The following is a 24,166-nucleotide window of genomic DNA, read 5'->3' on the forward strand; positions in this document are numbered from 1 at the left end:
TCCACCGAGCTCAATTGTATGGAACTCTTCTCCTCTACCTCTGAGGTTTAGACTTTTGTTATAACAGCGGCGCGCCATCTTTTGATCTGCTTTTATTGTAGCTATCCCTTCTGTAGTTGGAAATTTCATGCATAGATGTGGAGTTGAGACTATTGCGCCGAGTTGATTTAGTGTTGTCCGACATATTAGGGCATTGTAGGCTGAACTCACGTCGACCACGATGTAGTCTATCTTGAGTGTTCTGGATTGGTTCCCTTTTCCGAAGGTTGTATGTAGTGGCACGTATCCCAGCGATTGTACTGGGGTATCTCCTAGTTTGAACAGGCTGTTAGGGTATGCTCTAAGTTCCTTTTCTTCTATGCCGAGCTTGTCGAAGGCAGTTTTAAATAAGATGTCGGCGGAGCTCCCTTGGTCTATTAATGTACGGTGAAGATTGGCGTTTGCCAGTATGATGGTGATGACAATGAGGTCGTCGTGTCCTGAGATGATACCGGATGCATCCTCTTTGGTGAATGTGATTGCAGGGATGTTGGGAGCTTCCTCCTTTCCTTCAACATGATATACTTCTTTGAGATATCTTTTGCGGGATGATTTGGAGATTCCTCCTCCTGCAAATCCTCCGTGTATCATATGGACATGTCTTTCTGGCGTACGAGGTGATCGCTCGATTCGTCCGACATCTTCATCCCTTCTTCTCTTTCTTTGATCATCATCTCGGGTGGCCAGAAACCGATCTAGTTTTTCTTCTCTTACTAATTTTTCTATGATGTTTTTTAAGTCGAAGCATTCGTTGGTGGAATGTCCTCGGACTCGGTGATATTCACAGTATTCGTTTCGATTTCCTCCTCCTCTTTTACCTTTGAGTGGTTGGGCTGGGGGTATCTTTTCTGTATGGCAGACTTCTTTGTAGACATCTACCAGGGATACCCTAAGAGGGATGTAATTATGATATTTTTTAATTTTTCCCCCTTGTCGATCTTCCTTCTTTTTGGATTCTTTATCTTTGTCTCGGTAGGAGAATCCGGATTTTGAGGTTTCTCCCAACCGAGAGTTTTCTTCTATGTTGATATATTTTTTTGCTCGCTCCTGCGCTTCATCCAGAGACGTGGGATATTTCTTCGATATAGATTGGCTGAAAGGTCCCTCTCGTAGGCCATTGATGAGGCCCATGATGGCGGCCTCTGTTGGCAAGCTTTGTATGTCTAGGCATGTTTTGTTGAACCTCTCCATGTAGTTGCGAAGACTTTCCCGATCTCCTTGCCTGATTCCTAGTAGACTGGGGGCGTGCTTGGCCTTGTCTTTTTGGATGGAGAATCTGGCTAGGAATTTTTTAGCTAGGTCGTCAAAGCTTGAGATGGATTTAGGAGGTAAGTTGTCGAACCATCTACTTGCTGTCTTCGTGAGGGTCGTTGGAAAAGCTTTGCAACGAACTGCGTCTGAGGCGTCGGTGAGGTACATTCTGCTTCTGAAGTTGCTGAGGTGATGGTTGGGATCTGTAGTGCCATCATACAGAGTCATATCCGGGAGTTTGAAGTCCTTAGGAATTTTAGTTTTCATGATGTCCCTAGTGAATGGATCTTGATCTTTGCGTGAATTGTCCTCAGGGGTGGTCCGGGTAGCCTTTGCTTTGAGAGCGGCTTCGAGTTGTAGGATTTTATCTTCTAGCTCTCGACGTCTCCTTACCTCTCTTTGTAGATCTTTGCCAACTTCTCGTTGATGCTGGCTTTTTTTTTCCAAGTTGCTTTAGACGATCTTGAAGTGCTTCTATTACTCCCGGATGTGATGAGTTTTTGTCTCCATTAGATTCCGGAGTATCTTTTGGTGTAGCGTCCACATTTTTGTGCGGCGTTCTGTCCTCTAGATCTGAATCATGGTCGTTGCTATGGTCGTCTGCCATAATGATGGGATGACTTCCAGGTTCCCCGGCAACGGCGCCAATGTTCCGAGGGTTACCTGAAACTGTAGGTCGATCTCGGATGAGATCTTCTGTACTGGTCAGAGATGACGTGTCCGGCTGGCTGGTGGCGGTCGGAGCTGCTGTGTCAGACTTGTTGGACTGGCTGCACTTCTGATCCTTGGTCACCGGAGGATGGGGGGTACCTGCAAGAGACTCCGATGCTTAAGATAGCACGGGTATTAAGCAAGTTTATTGTAGAATCAGAGTATGAGTTATACCTGGGTGCTCCAGTGTATTTATAGTGGTTGTAGAGTGACCTTTCTAGATAAAATAAGTTAGTTATCTTATCTTATCTTTATCTTTGAGTTGAGGTCAGCTTATCTTCAAGGGAACCGCCCTTATCTCTATCGGCTCGGACGACCTTTGGATTTGGGTCGTGTTCCTTTATTTGGGCCCATTATTGGGCTTTTCTGTCGATTTGGCCGACCTCTTTGAGAAGAGGTCGGATAGCCTGACCTGAAGAGGTCGGTCGCTTTGTCACTGAACATCTCGGCTTGGATAGCTCGACCCAGGGTGTGAACAGTCAGGTTTTTACAAGACCTGGCGTATCGCTTGATCCATTCTGACGATCACTCGATGACCCTGGAAGTAGTGTTGCAACCTTCGAGATGAAGTCAGGAGTGCATACGCTAGCTTTTCCAGCTTACTATAACTTACCTCTGCCCCCTGCAATGCTTTGCTAACAAAGTAGACTGGCTGTTAGGCACTTCCTTCCTCTCGTACCAGAACGGCCGCCAAGGCTTCGTCCGTTACGGCCAAATATAAGAACAGTGTCTCACCATCCTTAGGCTTGCCAAGAACTGGGGGTGCCGAGAGTATGCTCTTGAAGTGGTTGAAAGCTTCCTCACATGCTGGGTTCCATTAAAAAACTATTCCTTTTTTCATCAAGTTGAAGAATGGAAGGACTTTGGCCACCGACGCACCGAGAAAACGGGATAGGGCCATGAGTCTTCCGGCCAATCTCTATACGTCTATAATGCTCCCCGGGCTTGTCATTCGCAAAATCGCTTCGCACTTCTCAGGGTTGGCTTCTACTCCCCTCTGGGTTATCATGAATCCCAAGAACTTTCCGGCCTCCATGGCGAAGGCACACTTGAGGGGGTTGAGTCTTATGTTGTGTTGTTGGAAGGACGCGAACACGGTCTTTAGGTCCCCAACTAGGTCTTCCGACTTGCTGGTCTTTACCAGGATGTCATCCACATACACTTCTACCAATTTCTCGATAAGATCGTTGAATACTTTACTCATTAGCCTTTGATAAGTTGCTCCCGCATTCTTTAACCCAAATGGCATTACCTTGTAGTAGTAGATGCCACTTGGCGTTATAAATGCCATTTTTTCTTCGTCTGGCTGGTGCATCGGGATCTGGTTGTAACCAGAGTATGCATCTATGAAACTCAGAAAGCGATATCCTGTGGCTGCGTCCACTAGAGCATCAATGTTCGGGAGGGGGAATGAGTCTTTAGGGCATGTATTGTTGAGGTCAGAGTAGTCTACGCACATCCTCCACTTTCTGTTGGCCTTCTTAACCAGGACCACGTTCAACAACCAGGTCGAGTAGTCTAGCTCTCGGATGAACCTTGCTTCTAACAAGCTAGCCGTTTGCTTGGCAACCTCATTGGCTCTCTCCTGGGACATCTTCCTTCGTCTTTGGGCTACGAGTTTGGCCTCTGCTTTCACATCCAGGTGGTGTGACATAAACTGGGGTCGATCCCAACATATCGGCTGGTGTCCAGGCAAACAAATCATTGTTTGCTCGAATAATCTCCATTAGAGGTTCTTTCAAGTTGTGTGGGAGGTTACTATTCACAAAGGTGAACTTATCTTCCAAGTCGCCGACCCTAAATTTTTCCAGGTCTCCTTCAGGCTCTGGCCTCGGTTTGTCATCAACCCTAGCATCTAGGACGGCTAGGAAAACCCCGGATGCATCAATTGACTTCTTCCTTAGGGAGAGGCTGGCATTGTCGCACGCGACAGCTATTTTCAGTTCTCCCCTGATGGATCCCACTGACCCATCGTCGGTTACGAACTTCATCGTCAGCAGCTTGGTACTTATTACCGCGCTGAACTCGTTGATCGTTTTCCTCCCCAATATAAGGTTGTATGCCGTGGAGTTTCTGAGAACTACAAACTCTGCCATCAATGACCTCTTTCCTTGGCTTCCCCCTATGGATACCAGGAGGGAGATTGTTCCATCAGGCTTGATAAAATTATCCTCTAAGCCGACCACACCGTGTTGGTGAGTTCTTAAGTCGGCTTCTCGGAGACCCAGGACGTCAAACACGTTTCGGAACATGATGTTTGAGTCGGCTCCAGTGTCAACGAGAATTCGCCTGACCAAACCGGTTCCCACTCTTGCTGTGATTACCATGGATGTGTTCTCCGGCAGGTCGTGGAACCATGGGTCCTCTGGTCTAAACGATATTGTTAGGACTCTCCTGGGGGAGGGCCCTTGGCTAGCTGATGACATGGCCAGGACCTTAACGTCTTTCTTTATTGCCAACTTAGATCTTGGTGCGACATCCCTCCCGACTACGACATTCACGATGGTGAGGCCACGGTCGTTGTCCTCTTCGAGCTCTTGCCTTGGCTTCACGGCGTTGCTCCTGTCGTCATCAGATCAGTCGCACTCGCGCCTCCTAGGTTCTCTTATGAGGTGAGAGAACTCCACGAGCTTGCCTTCCCAGATTGCCTGTTCCAGAGCGTCCTTCAAGTCGAAGCAATCTTGAGTTTTATGGAAGAAACCCTTGTGGTAGTCGCAGTAAAGTTATTGTTTCCTCCAGTTCTGTCCTTGAGCTAGCAAAGCTTCAACAAGATGTCTTTGTCAGCTATCTGTTGGTACACCTCAACGATCGGGGCTGTCAGGGGGTGTAGTTAGTGAACTTTTCTACCCGGAGGAACGACTTGAAGGTTTTAGTTGGCCCTCCTTCCTTGGAGTGCTACTTAGGCCTCTCCCCGTTACCGGCTGACGAGCAGGGTGATAGGCGAGTTGCCGCTTGTTGGCTGCCACCACTTGGCTTACATCCTCGTCGTTGATGTACTCTCTCATCACATTTTAGATTTCTTGCATTGTCCACACAGGTTTGGTGGTGAGGTATTTCCTGAAGTCTTCATTCAACAGCCCCTTGGTCAGACAAAGGCTGGCCACCGAGTTGGTCAGGCCGTCGATCTCCAGGCATTCATCATTAAACCTGTCCAATACTTCCTAGTGGATTCCCCGCTTCTTTGTGTCACCCCTAGCAAGTTGATCGGGTGCTTAGCTTTGGCAATTCGCGTTGTGAACTGAGCTAGAAAAGTGCGGGTTATGTTCGCAAAAGTCGTCGTAGAACCTTGAAGGAGGGCGTTAAACCAGCGGATTGCTGGTCCCGCCAAGGTCACAGGGAAGGAGCGACATCTCACCTCATCGCCCACACCTTCCAGGTTCATCCTGGCCTCAAAGGCCATTAGGTGTTCCTGGGGGTCCTGGGTCCCATCGTATCTCATGTCCATTGGCTTGTCGAAATGTTTCGGTAGCCAGATCTAGATAATGGAATGGTGAAAAGGGGTTGCCCCCATGATCACGGGGTGTCGCCGCCTTCTTGGTCTTTTCCTGCTATCTTCTCGGTTTTCCTCGTCTGCATGTCTCGCTGGGGTCGAGTATAGATTACGGGAACTTGCCGCCTCCTCGGTACTTCCCTGCTCTCCCCCTAGCCCTCTGACCTCACGAGCGTCTGGGGATCGGAGGGTCAGTGTGCGTCTGGAGCGGTCTCTCCGGGGGCTTCTTCTTCTGGTTTCTCCTCTTCTTTGAGGAGACCGGGAATGAGGTCGACTCAGAGCGGGTTGGTAGCATGCTCTGTTTGCCAGTTCCCTCTCAAGGTTCTGCAGCTTGTGGTGCAGTGATAAACCACTATTTTATGGTTTATCTTGTGCTTAATTGAGTAGATTTTATCAACTCTTTACCCACTTATTCATACTATTTGCATGGTTTTACATTTGCCTTCCTAATTATGTGTTTTGATTGAAAACATGCTTCTTTGGCCTTAAGTTCCCTATGTTTAAATCCTCTCTTATTACCATTAGATACCTTGATATGTGTGTTAAGTGATTTCAGAGATTACAGGGCAGGAATGGCTCAGAGGATGGAAAGGAAGCATGCAAAAGTGGAAGGAATACAAGAAGTTGGAGAAATTGCTAAGCTGTCCAGCCTGACCTCTTCGCACTCAAACAGCTATAACTTTAGCTATAGAGGTCCAAACGACGCGGTTCCAGTTGCATTAGAAAGCTAACGTCCAGGGCTTCGATTTGATATATAATATGTCATAGTTTCTCTGACGCTAGGTGATGTGAACGCGTGCTCCACGCGGCCACATCGCAGTGACGAAAAATCAGCATGTTTGAATTCACAACCAGCGAATTCTGGACTGTTTCTGACCCAGTTCTCGGCCCAGAAAACACAGATTAGAGGCTATAAAGTTGGGGAATGTATCCATTTATAAAAGACAGGCTTTCATATTCACAATTTTAGGATTAGATGTAGTTTTAGAGAGAGAGGTTCCCTCCTCTCTCTTAGGATTTAGTTTTAGGATTTAGGATTATTTCTTCTTCATCACAGGTTCAATATTCCTTTTTATTTATTTTCTCAATTTAATTTATGAATTCTTCTATGTTACAGATTATTCTTTTGATGAATGTTATTTGAGGTATTTTAGTTTATTATTGCTCTCTTTTATTTATATTACTGTTGCTTCCAATCTGAAGACATTTTTATTCCAGTAGATTTACTTTTCCCTTTTGGTCTTGGTTAAGAAATCAGTAACTCAGGAGTTATCAAACTCAACATGATTGATAATCGTTATCATTGCTAATTGAATTGAACTTCAATAATCCCAATCTTTCCTTAGGGATTAACTAGGATTTGAGGATCTAACTAATTAGCCACTTGATCTTCCCTTGCTCTAGCAAAGGTTACTAAGTGGAATTAAGGTTCAATTTTCATCATCATTGATAAGGATAACTAGGATAGGATCTCCAATTTCTCACACCTTGCCAGAAGTATGTTTTTACAGTTATTTATTTATTTTACAGTCTTTTACCTATTTTAATTGCAATTTAAATTACTTGTTCCTCATCTTCACAACCCCGATTTACAATCTTCATAACCAATAATAAGAACATACTTCCCTGCAATTCCTTGAGAAGACGACCCGATGTTTAAATACTCGATTATCAATTTTAAAGGGGTTTGTTACTTGTGACAACCAAAACGTTTGTAAGAAAGGTTGATTACTTGGTTTAGTAACTATACTTACAACGAGAGTTTACTATAACTTCTAAACCATCAATCTTCAGTTCTTCAAAATGGAGCCGTTGCCGGGGAATTGCAAACGTGTGCCTTATTATTGGTTATTGTAAATATTTGCTTTTTGCTTGTTTATTTGTTTTTATTTTTATTTTTTTTGTTTTTGCTTTTTCATAAATTAAGAGGTTATTGGTTTTTATTTCGTTATTAAAATTTTTTTTTCAAAAATTTGTTCTTCGTGTTTATCTTGACCTTCAAGTTGTTCTTAGTTGTTTTCTTCGTTTTGATCTAAAAATTTTAAGTTTGGTGTCATTTTATTGTTTTTCTCTTTCCTTATTAAATTCAAAAATTCAAAATTTAAAACTCAAATTTTAAAATTTCAAATTTCAATTTTCAAAATTCAAATTTAAAAATTTAAAATTCAAATTTCAAATTTCAAAATTTAAATCTTTTTAAAAAAAATCATATCTTTTTCAAAATCTTATCTTATCTTATTTCAAAATTCAAATTTCAAAATTCAAATTTCAAAAATTTAAAATTCAAAAATTCAAATTTCAAATTTCAAAATTTAATTTTCAAATTCAAAATTTAAATTTTAATAACCTTTTAATTTAAATTTATTTTTATTTTCGTTTTTAATTTTTATTTGTTACTATGAACTCTCACCCCTTTAGCTATGAGTCTGGTTACAATTATGTTGCAGGAAGAGGAAATTACAAGGAGAACATGCATCAAGGTTGGAACAATCAAAGATGGGTGGAGCCACAAGGATTTGATCAACCCTCATGGCAACAACCACCTCCAATAGACTATCAATAACCACCACCATATGCCTATGAACCCTCTCCTCAAAATAACTCTAGACCACCATACTCACAAGCCCCTTACCACCAAACACCACCATATGACCCTAACCCGTATCCACCATACCAACCACCCTATGAGACAAATGAACCCTCCTATCCACCCCAAACCTCCATGGAGAAAGTACTTACCAATCTAAACTCTACTATACAAGCTCTCGTCGCCCAAATCGGACCACCAAATACCTTCAACAATCAACCCTCAAGTTCTAGTGCACTTCCTTTTCAACCACAGAATGATCTATCCATCCCATTACCACCATCCATGGAAGAGCACCCACATCCATCAATCCAAAAGCAACATGATCCCAATGATGCTATTGACATGGAACAAGAGAGAAGGGATCATCTTCGCGAATCCATACTTCATAAGGAGCTAGAGGAGGCCCTAAAGGTGAAAGTAGTAAAGACCCTTGAAGATGAAAGAATAGTTGAAAGGAGTTGTCATGGAAAGAAAATCATCAAGGATGAGTACGATTTTATATTAAAACTACTGGACAAAGCAGTAATTATTAAAGAGGAAAAAGTGGTTGAAGATTTAAGAGATGCTGAACCTCCATGGGAAAGTCAAGACATAGAACCTCCTTCCAAGACGGTTGCATTTGATGTTGAGGAGGGTGTACAACCTCCAAGGCATATCATAGTTGAAGACTTGGAAGAGGTTGGTCAAGAGATGGAGATTACAGAAGAAGAAGCACAACCTTCCATGCCCTTGGTAAGTAATGAAGAAGAGATTGAATTGGAAGAAAGCTACCAAGAGGAAGAGGTTGAAATTAAAGAAGTTTGCAAAGAGGTGGAAGTTGTCAAAGAGCACAAGGGAATGGAGCTTGAAATCACCTTGCCAAAGTTATTGAAGACCCCTCCCCCTAAGTTGCCATCATCCTTCACAACATTCAAGTGGGTAAAATTCATATCCCTTAGCTTTCTAATCCCACTTGAATATGGGCTACTAGAGACGGATGGTCGACTTAGAGCTCTTTGTGGCATTAAGAGTAAGAGGAAGATGGTCAGTGGTAAGAATTGTCCTGCAAGGTTCATTATGGTTGGAAGCTTTAAGTTTAAACACAAAGGTTGGTGTAAAGCTCAACTGAATGGGTCTAGGAAGTTGTTTGGCCGCCTTAGTGAGAATTCAGATTGCTTGCTACCCGGATGGAATCATGATGATCAACACAAAGACGGGTGTAAAAGCAAAGTTTGGGATCTTGGAGTCTGTTCTAACATTCAGCACACTGAAAGCCTGAGAACCTGTTTAAAACTGCTCAAGGCTTTACGTGCCTTGTTTGGGATTCCGGAGGCTACTGGAATTACAAACATTGGTGGAGATTCCTGGATGAGTTCAAGCACAAGCCACCATAACGGGGAGCTCACCAAATGTCCAACTTAAGGACTTTAACTAAAAGCGCTAGGTGGGAGACAACCCACCATGGTATGATCATTCCTTTTTCATTTTTATTTAGTTTTGTTTGTTTTTGAGTTTTATTTTATTTTATTATATTGAACCTGGAGTTTTGCATCACATTCATAACACTGCATTCTGCATTTTTTTTTCAGATTTAAAAAAAGGGGGAGAGCACGCACGCGATGCGGCAGCGTCGCTGACGCGTCCGCGTCACCAGTGCAATGGGAAGAAAAGAAAACGAACAGAAAGTCACGCGAGAGCGTGGCTGGAGGCGCGCCTTTAGCATAATTTGACCCCACGCGACTACGTCGCTGACGCATCCGCGTCATGTGGGAAAAGGGCCTCCCACGCGTCCGCGTCACTCACGCGGCCGCGTGACCTGAAAATCGACGTAAAAGAGGGTGCATGGCCGAAAGATGAGCTGGAGTGATGCTGGACTAGCGCTAGACGCACAGACCTTACCACGCAAACGCGTGCCCCACGCATCCGCGTGCCCCACGCATCCGCGTCATATTCCAATATTGGTCAACCATGCGATCGCGTCCCCCACGCGACCGCGTCACCCTAAAATTTGGCAATATGAGCTTCAAACAGAAAGTTACACGACCGCGCGGCTGCCCTTGCGCTAATGGCACAGATCGATCCACCCGACCGCGTGGATGACGCGTCCACGTCATTTCATAGAAGCGCTATATGCGCGACCGCGTCACAAGCGGCGCACAGAATATCCAGATCAGCCAATTTTCTTATCTTTTCTTCTCTAATCCTAATTTTTCTATCTTTTCTTATTCTTTCTTCATCCTTTTCTTACTTTCTTCTTCTTCATCCCTCTTCACTTCCGTTCTATTTTATTTAATTTATTTGCATATTTTCATTCATTGCATTATTTTCATTGGTGTTAGAAATTTATTTGGGTCATTATTTTTTATATATTTTTGTGGATTATTCAAGATTTGTTTGACGATTATATATTACTTTTTAATGGGTTGCTTGCATGTTCAATTTAATACTTTCAATAGCTTATTTACCATGCATGCTCTGTGTTTGTGAAAAAGCTCATATGGCATTATGCATTTTTCTAGATTATTCCATTCTACTATTCTGATGCCTGTTTTTCACAAATTTCCTTTTTATATTTTATTAAATTAATATAATTGTTCTTACAAATAGGTTGTTAGTATGAAAGACTTGGTAATTTAAATTGGACATTAAATGCTTGATCTATGCTACTCGTGCCTTTGCCTGCATGCCAATAAACACCTTGTATTTAATTGTCTTCATATGCACTGCTATATTCCCGTTTATGATTTTTCACATGTAGTCATGACCATGTGTCAACATCATTTATCTTTTAATGTGCATTAATTACCACCTTTCCTATTCTCTTCCTTGCTCTATCCCTTTGAATTCAAGTTACTTTCTTTTTCCCTTTTCAGGATGGCCACCAAGAAGGGTAAAGAGAAAGCTACTCCCAAATCAACAGCAAGAAAAGGAACAGAAAGAGCACCAGCTGAGGAACCACAACCCCCATCCACTTGCACATCTTAGCATGCACCGAGGACGGTGCAATCTTTAAGTGTGGGGAGGTCGATACCGACTTCCAGGGGTTAGTTACCTTCTTTTCAACACCAATACTCTTATTTTCTTTATTTGTTCATTGTTGCATATGCATATTTGATTGCATGTTTATTTGATTTTGTGCATTTAGTTACTACTTGGTTAAAGTAATAAATTCCTTTTTAGGACTCTATTTTTGTAAAATTTCACTAATTTAAATTGAAAAATTTTTTTATGTTAAAACTTGTTTGGAAGTTGTATTTGGAACATGAATTATAGCTAAAGAACACACAACCTGTGAGATTTGAGCTTATTTATATGGTTACATTATTTAACCATAAATATTTTATTCTTGTGTGTTTACTTCTCTATAATTGTGATCTTTACTTTGTTTCAGTCTATATATCCAATATTTAGTGTATTTACATGCTTGCATATGATTGAGGCCATTATTTAATTTTTACTCACTTATCCCAAATAAGCCTACCCTTTCAATCACCTTTGTTTGCCACCTTGAGCCTTTTTAACCCCATTTATTCTATATTTTACCACATCACTAGCCTTAAGCAGAAAAATAAATTAAAAACCCCAATTGAATCTTTGGTTAGCTTAAGATAGGGATTGTGCATCAACTAAGTGTGGGGAAATTGTGGGAACATGGGTTAATAAGGGAATGTATCATGTTTCTAATTTATTTGAATATTGGGAATTTGGGAACCTACTCATAAAAAAACCAAAATAGAAAAAATAATAGAAAATCCATGTGCATTGATAAGTTATGTTTATTTCTCTACAAAAAAAAGAGAGAGAAAAATCCAAAAATATTCAATAAATAAGTAAATAAATAAGGGAACAAAATTACCCCAATGCTAAGTTAATGAAAAGATCAATGCACATGTGATAAAAGTAAAGAAATATCAAAATTTTGGTACATGAGTGATGAGCGGATAATTTATACGCTTTTTGACATTGTTTTTAGTATGTTTTTAGTAGGATCTAGTTACTTTTAGGGATGTTTTCATTAGTTTTTATGTTAAATTCACATTTCTGGACTTTACTATGAGTTTGTGTGTTTTTCTGTGATTTCAGGTATTTTCTGACTGAAATTGAGGGACTTGAGCAAAAATCAGATTCAGAGGTTGAAGAAGGACTGCTGATGCTGTTGGATTCTGACCTCCCTGCACTCAAAGTGGATTTTCTGGAGCTACAGAACTCAAAATGGAGCGCTTCTAATTGTGTTGGAAATTAGACATCCAGGGCTTTCCAGCAATGTATAATAGTCTATACTTTGGCCAAGTTTAGACGACGCAAACTGGCGTTCAACGCCAGCTTTCTGCCCAAATATGGCGTCCAGCGCCAGAAAAGGAGCCAAAACCAGAGTTGAACGCCCAAACTGGCACAAAAGCTGGCGTTCAACTCCAAGGAGGACCTCTACACGTGCAACACTCAAAGCTCAGCCCAAGCACACACCAAGTGGGCCCCGGAAGTGGATTTATGCATCAATTACTTACTTTTGTAAACCCTAGAAGCTAGTTTATTATAAATAGGACATTTCACTATTGTATTTGAAATCCTGAGTTTTATCTTCGGATCAGAGTAGTCTTGGTTACTCCGGTTCCCCTCTGGGGCTGAGACCAATGAAATCCATTATCACTTATGTATTTTCAACGGTAGAGTTTCTACACTCCAAAGATTAAGGTGTGGAGCTCTGCTGTTCCTCAAAGATTAATGCAAAGTACTACTGTTTTCTATTCAATTCATCTTATTTCACTTCTAAGATATTCATTCGCACTTCAACCTGAATGTGATGAACGTGACAATCATCATCATTCCCTATGAACGCGTGCCTGACAACCACTTCCATTCTACCTCTGACTGAATGAGTATCTCTTAGATCTCTTAATCAGAATCTTCGTGGTGTAAGCTAGAATGATGGCGGCATTCAAGAGAATCCGGAAGGTCTAAACCTTGTCTGTGGTATTCCGAGTAGGATTCAATGATTGAATGAATGTGACGAGCTCCAAACTCGCGATTGCTGGGCGTAGTGACAGACGCAAAAGGATAGTAAATCCTATTCCAGCATGATCGAGAACCGACAGATGAATAGCCGTGCCGTGACAGGGTGCGTTGACCATTTTCACTGAGAGGATAAGATGAAGCCATTGACAAGGGTGATGCCTCCAGACGATTAGCCGTGCCGTGACAGGGCATTTGGATCATTTTCCCGAGAGAAGACCGAAAGTAGCCATTGACAATGGTGATGTATCACATAAAGCCAGCCATGGAAAGGAGTAAGACTGATTGGATGAAGATAGCAGGAAAGCAGAGGTTCAGAGGAACGAAAAGCATCTCAATTCGCTTATCTGAAATTCCTACCAATGATTTACATAAGTACCTCTATCCCTATTCTATTATTTATTTTCGAAAACCCATTACTGTTTTATATCCGCCTGACTGAGATTTACAAGGTGACCATAGCTTGCTTCATACCAACAATCTCCGTGGGATTCGACCCTTACTCACGTAAGGTATTACTTGGACGACCCAGTGCACTTGATGGTTAGTTGTGCGAAGTTGTGAACCATGGTATTGGCATCATGTTTTTGGCGCCATTACCAGGGAAAGAAAGAGCGATGAATTTTACATAATCAAAGTGTAATCACAATTTCTGCGCACCAAGTTTTTGGCGCCGTTGCCGGGGATTGTTTGAGTTTGGACAACTGACGGTTCATCTTGTTGCTCAGATTAGGTAATTTTCTTTTTGTTTTCTTTTCAAAAATTTTTCAAAAATATTTCAAAATTTTCTCACCTGTTTTCGAAAAAAAATTTTATTCAAAATTTTTAAGAATGAATTCTAGTGTTTCATGAAGCATGTGAAGCCTGGCTGGCTGTAAAGCCATGTCTAAATTCATTTGGACTGAGGCTTGCAATTTGTTATCAAGAGCAAGCTAGTTGTTGCTAATCCACCTGCTGCTGTTCCTGAATTACATGCTGAAGCTTGGCTGGCCATTGGCCATGTCTAGTGTTTTGGACCGGAGCTTTCATTGAAAGCTTGGCTGGCTAGTGAGCCATGTCTAATTCCTGGACTAAAGCTTTAGACTAAGAATGCAAGATTCCTGGAACTCATATTAAAAATTTTGGAATCCTTATTTTTGTTTTTCAATTAATTTTCGAAAAAAAATACAAAAAAAATTAGAAAATCATAAAAATCAAAAATATTTTTCTGTTTCTTGTTTGAGTCTTGAGTCATGTTATAAGTTTGGTGTCAATTGCATGTGCATCTTGCATTTTTCGAAAATTCATGCATTCATAGTGTTCTTCATGATCTTCAAGTTGTTCTTAGTAAGTCTTCTTGTTTGATCTTTGCATTTGCATGTTTTGTGTCTTTTCTTGTTTTTCATATGCATTCTTGAATTCTTAGTGTCTAAGCATTAAAGAATTTTAAGTTTGGTGTCTTGCATGTTTTCCTTGCATTAAAAATTTTTCAAAAATATGTTCTTGATGTTCATCATGATCTTCATAGTGTTCTTGGTGTTCCTCTTGACATTCATAGCATTCTTGCATGCATTCATTGTTTTGATCTAAAAAAAATTCATGCATTGCATAATTTTCATATTTTTTTTCTCTCATCATAAAAATTCAAAAAAAAAATCAAAAAAAAATATCTTTCCCTTTTTCTCTCATCAAATTCGAAAATTTGGATTGACTTTTTCAAAAATTTTTAAAAATCAAGTTGTTTCTTATGAGTCAAATCAAAATTTCAATTTGAAAATCTCATCTTTTTCAAAATCTTTTTCAAAAATCAAATCTTTTTCAAATTTCTTAGTTATTTTCGAAAATTCCAAAAATATTTTTCAAAAATCTTTTTCTTAATTTTATATCAAAATTTCGAAAATAACAATAACAATTAATGTTTTGATTCAAAAATTTCAAGTTTGTTACTTGCTTGTTAAGAAAGATTCAAACTTTAAGTTCTAGAATCATATCTTATGATTTCTTGTGAATCAAGTCATTAATTGTGATTTTTAAAATCAAATCTTTTTCAAAACTAATTTCAATCATATCTTTTCAAAAATATCTTCTTATCTTATCTTTTTCAAAAATTTGATTTCAAAATATCTTTTCTAACTTCCTATCTTCTTATCTTTTCAAAATTGATTTTCAAAATTTGTTTCAACTAACTAACTAACTTTTTGTTTGTTTCCTATCTTTTTCAAAATCACCTAACTAACTCTCTCTCTCTCTCTAATTTTCGAAAATATCCTCCCCCTTTTTTCGAAATTTCTTTTTAATTAACTAATTATTTCAAATTTTAAATCTTAATTTTTGAAAATTACTAACATTTTTCAAAAAAAATTATTTTCAAAAATCACTAACTCTTTTTCAAAAATTATTTTCGAAAATTCTCCCTCTCCCATCTTATTCTATTTATTTATTCATTTACTAACATCTCATCTCACATCTCTGCCCTCCTCACAGTTGTGTTTCTTTCTTTACATCACATTCTTTGTCTCCCTCTTTCCTTCCACTCACAAAGGGACCCCTATACTGTGGTATAAAGGATCCATATTATTATTATTATTTTTTTCTGTGCCCTCTTCTTTGTCATATGAGCAGGAGCAAGGACAAGAATATTCTTGTTGAAGCAGATCCAGAACCTGAAAGGACTCTGAAGAGAAAACTAAGAGAAGCTAAATTACAACAATCCAGAGATAACCTTTCAGAAATTTTCGAACAGGAAAAGGAGATGGCAGCCGAAAATAATAATAATGCAAGGAGGATGCTTGGTGACTTTACTGCACCTAATTCCAATTTACATGGAAGAAGCATCTCCATTCCTGCCATTGGAGGAAACAACTTTGAGCTGAAACCTCAATTAGTTTCTCTGATGCAGCAGAACTGCAAGTTTCATGGACTTCCATCTGAAGATCCTTTTCAGTTCTTAACTGAATTCTTGCAGATATGTGATACTGTTAAGACTAATGGAGTAGATCCTGAAGTCTACAGGCTCATGCTTTTCCCTTTTGCTGTAAGAGACAGAGCTAGAGTGTGGTTGGACTCTCAACCTAAGGATAGCCTGAACTCTTGGGATAAGCTGGTCAAGGCTTACTTAGCCAAGTTCTTTCCTCCTCAAAAGCTTAGTAAACTTAGAGTGGACGTTCAGACCTTCAGACAAAAAGAAGGTGAATCCCTCTATGAAGCTTGGGAGAGATACAAAGGACTGACCAAAAAGTGTCCTTCTGACATGCTTTCAGAATGGACCATCCTGGATATATTCTATGATGGTCTGTCTGAGTTATCTAAGATGTCATTGGATACCTCTGCAGGTGGATCCATTCACCTAAAGAAAACGCCTGCAGAAGCTCAAGAACTCATTGACATGGTTGCAAATAACCAGTTCATGTACACTTCTGAAAGGAATCCTGTGAATAATGGGACGCCTATGAAGAAGGGAGTTTTTGAGATTGATACTCTGAATGCCATATTGGCTCAGAATAAAATATTGACTCAGCAAGTCAATATGATCTCTCAGAGTCTGAATGAAATGCAAGCTGCATCCAACAGTACTCAAGAGGCATCTTTTGAAGAAGAAGCTTATGATCCTGAGAACCCTGCAATAGCAGAGGTGAATTACTTAGGTGAACCTTATGGAAACACCTATAACTCATCATGGAGAAATCATCCAAATTTCTCATGGAAGGATCAAAAGCCTCAACAAGGCTTTAATAATGGTGGAAGAAACATGTTTAGCAATAGCAAACCTTTTCCATCATCCACTCAGCAACAGACAGAGAATTCTGAACAAAATACCTCTAATTTGGCAAACTTAGTCTCTGATCTGTCTAAGGCCACTGTAAGTTTCATGAATGAAACAAGGTCTTCCAATAGAAATTTGGAAGCACAAGTGGGCCAGCTGAGTAAGAGGATCACTGAAATCCCTCCTAGTACTCTCCCAAGCAATACAGAAGAGAACCCAAAAGGAGAGTGCAAGGCCATTGACATAAGCACCATGGCCGAACCTGTAAGGGAAGGAGAGGACGTAAATCCCAAGGAGGAAGACCTCCTGGGACGTCCAGTGATCAATATGGAGCTTCCCTCTGAGGAACCAAAGGACTCTGAGGCTCATCTAGAGACCATAGAGATTCCATTAAACCTCCTTATGCCCTTCATGAGCTCTGATGAGTATTCCTCTTTTGAAGAGAATGAGGATGTTACTGAAGAGCAAACAGCCAAGTTTCTTGGTGCAATCATGAAGCTGAATGCCAAATTATTTGGCATTGATACTTGGGAAGTTGAACCTCCCTTGTTCATCAATGAACTAAGTGTTCTGGATCAACTGACATTGCCTCAAAAGAGACAGGATCCTGGAAAATTCATAATACCTTGTACCATAGGCACCATGATCTTTAAGGCCCTGTGTGACCTTGGTTCAGGAATAAACCTCATGCCCCTCTCTGTAATAGAGAAACTAGGAATCTATGGGGTGCAAGCTGCTAAAATCTCATTAGAGATGGCAGACAATTCAAGAAAACAGGCATATGGACAAGTAGAGGACGTGTTAGTAAAGGTTGAAGGCCTTTACATCCCTGCTGATTTCATAGTCCTGGATACTGGAAAGGAAGAGGATGAATCCATCATCTTAGGAAGACCTTTCCTGGCCACAGCAAGAGCTGTGATTGATGTTGACAGAGGTGAACTAGTCCTTCAATGGAATGAGGACTCCCTTGTGTTTAAAACTCAAGGATCTCCCTCTGCAACCATGGAGAGGAAGCATGAAAAGCTTCTCTCAAAGCAGAGTCAACCCAAGCCCCCAAAGTCAAACTCTAAGTTTGGTGTTGGGAGGCCACAACCAAACTCTAAGTTTGGTGTTGAACTCCCATATCCAAACTCTAAGTTTGGTGTTGGAGAGTCTCAACAAAGCTCTGCACATCTGTGAGGCTCCATGAGAGCCCAATGTCAAGCTATTGACATTAAAGAAGCGCTTGTTGGGAGACAACCCAATTTTTATTTATCTAACTATATTTTTCTTAGTTATATGTCTTTATAGGTTCATGATCATGTGGAGTCACAAAATAAATATAAAAATTGAAAACGGAATCAAAAACAGCAGAAGAAAAATCACACCCTGGAGGAAGCTCCTGCCTGGCGTTCAACGCCAGAACAGAGCATGGTTCTGGCGCTGAACGCCCAAAATGGGCAGCATCCTGGCGCTGAACGCCCAGAACAAGCATGGTTCTGGCGTTCAACGCCAGAAATGGCAATAAATGGGCATTGAACGCCCAAAATGGGCACCAACCTGGCGCTGAACGCCCAGAGTTGTGTGCAAGGGCATTTTACATGCCTAATTTGGTGCAAGGGTGTAAATCCTTGAACACCTCAGGATCTGTGGACCCCACAGGATCATCTCAGGATCTGTGGACCCCACAGGATCCCCACCTACCTCCACTCACTTCTTCTCACCCCTCTTTCACACAATCCTATAAACACTCTTCCCCAAAACCCTTCACCAATCACCTCAATCTCTCTTCCCCATCACCTCTTCACCACTCACATCCATCCACTCTTCCCCATAAACCTACCTCATAAACCCCACCTACCTTCAAAATTCAAAACCAATTTCCCACCCAAATCCACCCATATGGCCGAAACCTTTCCCCCCTCCCTTCCCTATATAAAGCCCTCCATTCTTCATCAAATTCACACAACACACCCCTCTACACCCTTCTTGGCCGAAACACTTCCCACTCTCCCTCTCTTCCATTTCTTCTTCTTCTTCATCTATTCTTTCTTTTATTGCTCGAGGGCGAGTAATATTCTAAGTTTGGTGTGGTAAAAGCATAAGCTTTTTGTTTTTCCATTACCATTGATGGCACCTAAGACCAGAGAATCCTCTAGAAAGGGGAAAGGGAAGACAAAAGCTTCCACCTCCGAGCCATGGGAGATGGAAAGGTTCATCTCCAAAGCCCATCAAGACCACTTCTATGATGTTGTGGCCAAGAAGAAGGTGATCCCCGAGGTCCCTTTCAAACTCAAAAGAAATGAGTATCCGGAGATCCGACATGAAATTCAAAGAAGAGGTTGGGAAGTTCTAACAAATCCCATCCAACAAGTCGGCATCCTAATGGTTCAAGAGTTCTATGCCAATGCATGGATCACCAAGAACCATGATCAAAGTAAGAACCCGGATCCAAAGAACTATGTTACAATGGTTCGGGGGAAATACTTGGATTTTAGTCCGGAAAATGTGAGGTTGGCGTTCAACTTGCCAAACATGGAAGAGAACGCACGCCCCTACACAAGGAGAGTCAACTTTGATCAAAGGTTGGACCAAGTCCTTATGGACATATGTGTAGAAGGAGCTCAATGGAAGATTGACTCCAAAGGCAAGCCGGTTCAACTAAGAAGATTGGACCTCAAGCCTATAGCTAGAGGGTGGTTGGAGTTCATTCAATGCTCAATCATTCCCACTAGCAACCGGTCTGAAGTTACTATAGACCGGGCCATCATGATCCATAGCATCATGATTGGAGAAGAGGTGGAAGTTCATGAGATTATACCTCAAGAACTCTACAAGGTGGCTGACAAGTCCTCCACTATGGCAAGGTTAGCCTTTCCTCACCTCATTTGCCACCTATGCAATTCAGCTGGGATTGACATAGAGGAAGATATCCTCATTAAAGAGGACAAGCTCATCACTAAGAAAAATATGGAGCAAGGAAGAGAGCCCATTCATAGAGCTCAAGAGGCGTATGAAGCTCATCACCATGAGATCCCGGAGATGCCTCAAATGCACTTTCCTCCACAAAACTATTGGGAGCAAATCAACACCTCCCTAGGAGAATTGAGTTCCAATATGGGACAACTAAGGGTGGAACATCAAGAGCACTCCATCATGCTTCATGAAATAAGAGAAGATCAAAAAGTAATGAGGGAGGAGCAACAAAGACAAGGAAGAGACATAGAAGAGCTCAAGGACATCATTGGTTCCTCAAGAAGGAAACGCCACCATCACTAAGGTGGATTCATTCCTTGTTCTTATTTCTTCTGTTTTTTGTTTTCTATGTTATGTGCTTATCTATGTTTGTGTCTTCATTACATGATCATTAGTAGTTAGTAACTTTGTCTTAAAGTTATGAATGTCCTATGAATCCATCACCTCTCTTAAATGAAAAATGTTTTAATTCAAAAGAACAAGAAGTACATGAGTTTCGAATTTATCCTTGAACTTAGCTTAATTATATTGATGTGGTGACAATGCTTCTTGTTTTCTGAATGTATGCTTGAACAGTGCATATGTCTTTTGAAGTTGTTGTTTAAGAATGTTAAATATGTTGGCTCTTGAAAGAATGATGACTAGGAGACATGTTATTTGATAATCTGAAAAATCATAAAAATGATTCTTGAAGCAAGAAAAAGCAGCAAAGAACAAAGCTTGCATAAAAAAAAAAAGAAATAGGCGAAAAAAAATAGAAAGAAAAGAAAAAGCAAGCAGAAAAAGCCAAAAGCTCTTAAAACCAAGAGGCAAGAGCAAAAAGCCAATAACCCTTAAAACTAAAAGGCAAGGGCAAATAAAAAGGATCCCAAGGCTTTGAGCATCAGTGGATAGGAGGGCCTAAAGGAATAAAATCCTGGTCTAAGCGGCTAAACCAAGCTGTCCCTAACCATGTGCTTGTGGCGTGTAGGTGTCAAGTGAAAACTTGAGACTGAACGGTTAAAGTCAAGGTCCAAAGCAAAAAAAAAGAGTGTGCTTAAGAACCCTGGACACCTCTAATTGGGGACTTTAGCAAAGCTGAGTCACAATCTGAAAAGGTTCACCCAATTATGTGTCTGTGGCATTTATGTATCCGGTGGTAATACTGGAAAACAAAGTGCTTAGGGCCACGGCCAAGACTCATAAAATAGCTGTGTTCAAGAATCATCATACTGAACTAGGAGAATCAATAACACTATCTGAACTCTGAGTTCCTATAGATGCCAATCATTCTGAACCTCAATGGATAAAGTGAGATGCCAAAACTATTCAAGAGGCAAAAAGCTATAAGTCCCGCTCATTTGATTGAAGTTATGTTTCATTGATAGTTTGGAATTTATAGTATATTCTCTTCTTTTTATCCTATTTGATTTTCAGTTGCTTAGGGACAAGCAACAATTTAAGTTTGGTGTTGTGATGAGCGGATAATTTATACGCTTTTTGACATTGTTTTTAGTATGTTTTTAGTAGGATCTAGTTACTTTTAGGGATGTTTTCATTAGTTTTTATGTTAAATTCACATTTCTGGACTTTACTATGAGTTTGTGTGTTTTTCTGTGATTTCAGGTATTTTCTGACTGAAATTGAGGGACTTGAGCAAAAATCAGATTCAGAGGTTGAAGAAGGACTGCTGATGCTGTTGGATTCTGACCTCCCTGCACTCAAAGTGGATTTTATGGAGCTACAGAACTCGAAATGGCGCGCTTCAGCAATGTATAATAGTCCATACTTTGGCCAAGTTTAGACGATGCAAACTGGCGTTCAACGCCAGCTTTCTGCCCAAATATGGCGTCCAGCGCCAGAAAAGGAGCCAAAACCAGAGTTGAACGCCCAAACTGGCACAAAAGCTGGCGTTCAACTCCAAGGAGGACCTCTACACGTGCAACACTCAAAGCTCAGCCCAAGCACACACCAAGTGGGCCCCGGAAGTGGATTTATGCATCAATTACTTACTTTTGTAAACCCTAGAAGCTAGTTTATTATAAATAGGACATTTCACTATTGTATTTGACATCCTGAGTTTTATCTTCGGATCAGAGTAGTCTTGGTTACTCCGGTTCCCCTCTGGGGCCGAGACCAATGAACTCCATTATCACTTATGTATTTTCAACGGTAGAGTTTCTACACTCCATAGATTAAGGTGTGGAGCTCTGCTGTTCCTCAAAGATTAATGCAAAGTACTACTGTTTTCTATTCAATTCATCTTATTTCGCTTCTAAGATATTCATTCGCACTTCAACCTGAATGTGATGAACGTGACAATCATCATCATTCCCTATGAACGCGTGCCTGACAACCACTTCCGTTCTACCTCCGACTGAATGAGTATCTCTTAGATCTCTTAATCAGAATCTTCGTGGTGTAAGCTAGAATGATGGCGGCATTCAAGAGAATCCGGAAGGTCTAAACCTTGTCTGTGGTATTCCGAGTAGGATTCAATGATTGAATGACTGTGACGAGCTCCAAACTCGCGATTGCTAGGCGTAGTGACAGACGCAAAAGGATAGTAAATCCTATTCCAGCATGATCGAGAACCGACAGATGAATAGCCGTGCCGTGACAGGGTGCGTTGACCATTTTCACTGAGAGGATAAGATGAAGCCATTGACAAGGGTGATGCCTCCAGACGATTAGCCGTGCCGTGACAGGACATTTGGATCATTTTCCCGAGAGAAGACCGAAAGTAGCCATTGACAATGGTGATGTATCACATAAAGCCAGCCATGGAAAGGAGTAAGACTGATTGGATGAAGATAGCAGGAAAGCAGAGGTTCAGAGGAACGAAAAGCATCTCAATTCGCTTATCTGAAATTCCTACCAATGATTTACATAAGTACCTCTATCCCTATTCTATTATTTATTTTGGAAAACCCATTACTGTTTTATATCCGCCTGACTGAGATTTACAAGGTGACCATAGCTTGCTTCATACCAACAATCTCCGTGGGATTCAACCCTTACTCACGTAAGGTATTACTTGGACGACCCAGTGCACTTGCTGGTTAGTTGTGCGAAGTTGTGAACCATGGTATTGGCATCATGTTTTTGGCGCCATTACCAGGGAAAGAAAGAGCGATGAATTTTACATAATCAAAGTGTAATCACAATTTCTGCGTACCAATGAGTATGGGAATCATATAAAAGTGGGAATTATGGGTAGCTAGGCGTGAATTTAAAAGTATATAGAGTATATGTATATTAGGTGAGAGCTTAGGCTAATTAAGGATTCATATTATAGCTCACTTGGCCATACATATATCCTCACCCTTACCTTAGCCCCATTACAACCTTGAAAAGACCTCATAATGTTTGCATCAGTATGCTAAATATTTATTGATTGGTTAGATGAAGAACAAGGTTTAGAAGGCATGATTAGAGAAGAATAGAGTGATTAACCCTAGACACTTGAGAGATTAGAGTGATATACATTACCAGTAAGGGTTCAATGCTTGATTCTGTGTTCCCTGCTTTTATGAGCTATCTTCTTACAAGTTTACTTGTCTTTTATTGTATAATTTGAATTAGTGAAATCTGATTCATGTTTGTCTTGGAGAACTTATTTATTTTTAACCAAGTAGGTAGAATCATTTTGCATGTAGTTGCATTCATATAGATAGGTTGCATTTCATACATTCTACTACTCCTCTTCACCTTTATAGCTTCTCTTGAGCTTAGCATGAGGACATGCTAATGTTTAAGTGTGGGGAGGTTGATAAACTACTATTTTATGGTTTATCTTGTGCTTAATTGAGTGGATTTTATCAACTCTTTACCCACTTATTCATACTATTTGCATGGTTTTACATTTGCCTTCCTAATTATGTGTTTTGATTGAAAACATGCTTCTTTGGCCTTAAGTTCCCTATGTTTAAATTCTCTCTTATTATCATTAGATGCCTTGATATGTGTGTTAAGTGATTTCAGAGATTACAGGGCAGGAATGGCTCAGAGGATGGAAAGGAAGCATGCAAAAGTGGAAGGAATACAAGAAGTTGGAGAAATTGCTAAGCTGTCCAACCTGACCTCTTCGCACTCAAACGACTATAAATTTAGCTACAGAAGTCCAAACGACGCGGTTTCAGTTGCGTTGGAAAGCTAACGTCTGGGGATTCGATTTGATATATAATATGCCATAGTTTATCTGACGCTAGACGACGCGAACACGTGCTCCATGCGGCCGCGTCGCAGTGACGAAAAATCAGCGTGTTTGAATTCGCAACCAGCAAATTCTGGGCTGTTTCTGACCCAGTTCTCGGCCCAGAAAACACATATTAGAGGCTATAAAGTAGGGAAATGCATCCATTCATAAAAGACAGGCTTTCATATTCACAATTTTAGGATTAGATGTAGTTTTAGAGAG

At 40.6% G+C, this 24,166-nt stretch overlaps 1 non-coding gene across 1 annotated transcript; it reads right to left on the bottom strand.

The window, feature by feature from the left end:
- Positions 1 to 16,197: 16,197 nt before the first annotated feature.
- On the bottom strand, positions 16,198 to 16,305 carry LOC112752239 (small nucleolar RNA R71). The gene has a single exon (XR_003176687.1). It is a non-coding gene; the product is annotated as a small nucleolar RNA R71 (small nucleolar RNA).
- Positions 16,306 to 24,166: the final 7,861 nt, after the last annotated feature.

Source organism: Arachis hypogaea, chromosome 15, assembly GCF_003086295.3.
Source record: "Arachis hypogaea cultivar Tifrunner chromosome 15, arahy.Tifrunner.gnm2.J5K5, whole genome shotgun sequence".
Classification (NCBI taxonomy): domain Eukaryota; kingdom Viridiplantae; phylum Streptophyta; class Magnoliopsida; order Fabales; family Fabaceae; genus Arachis; species Arachis hypogaea.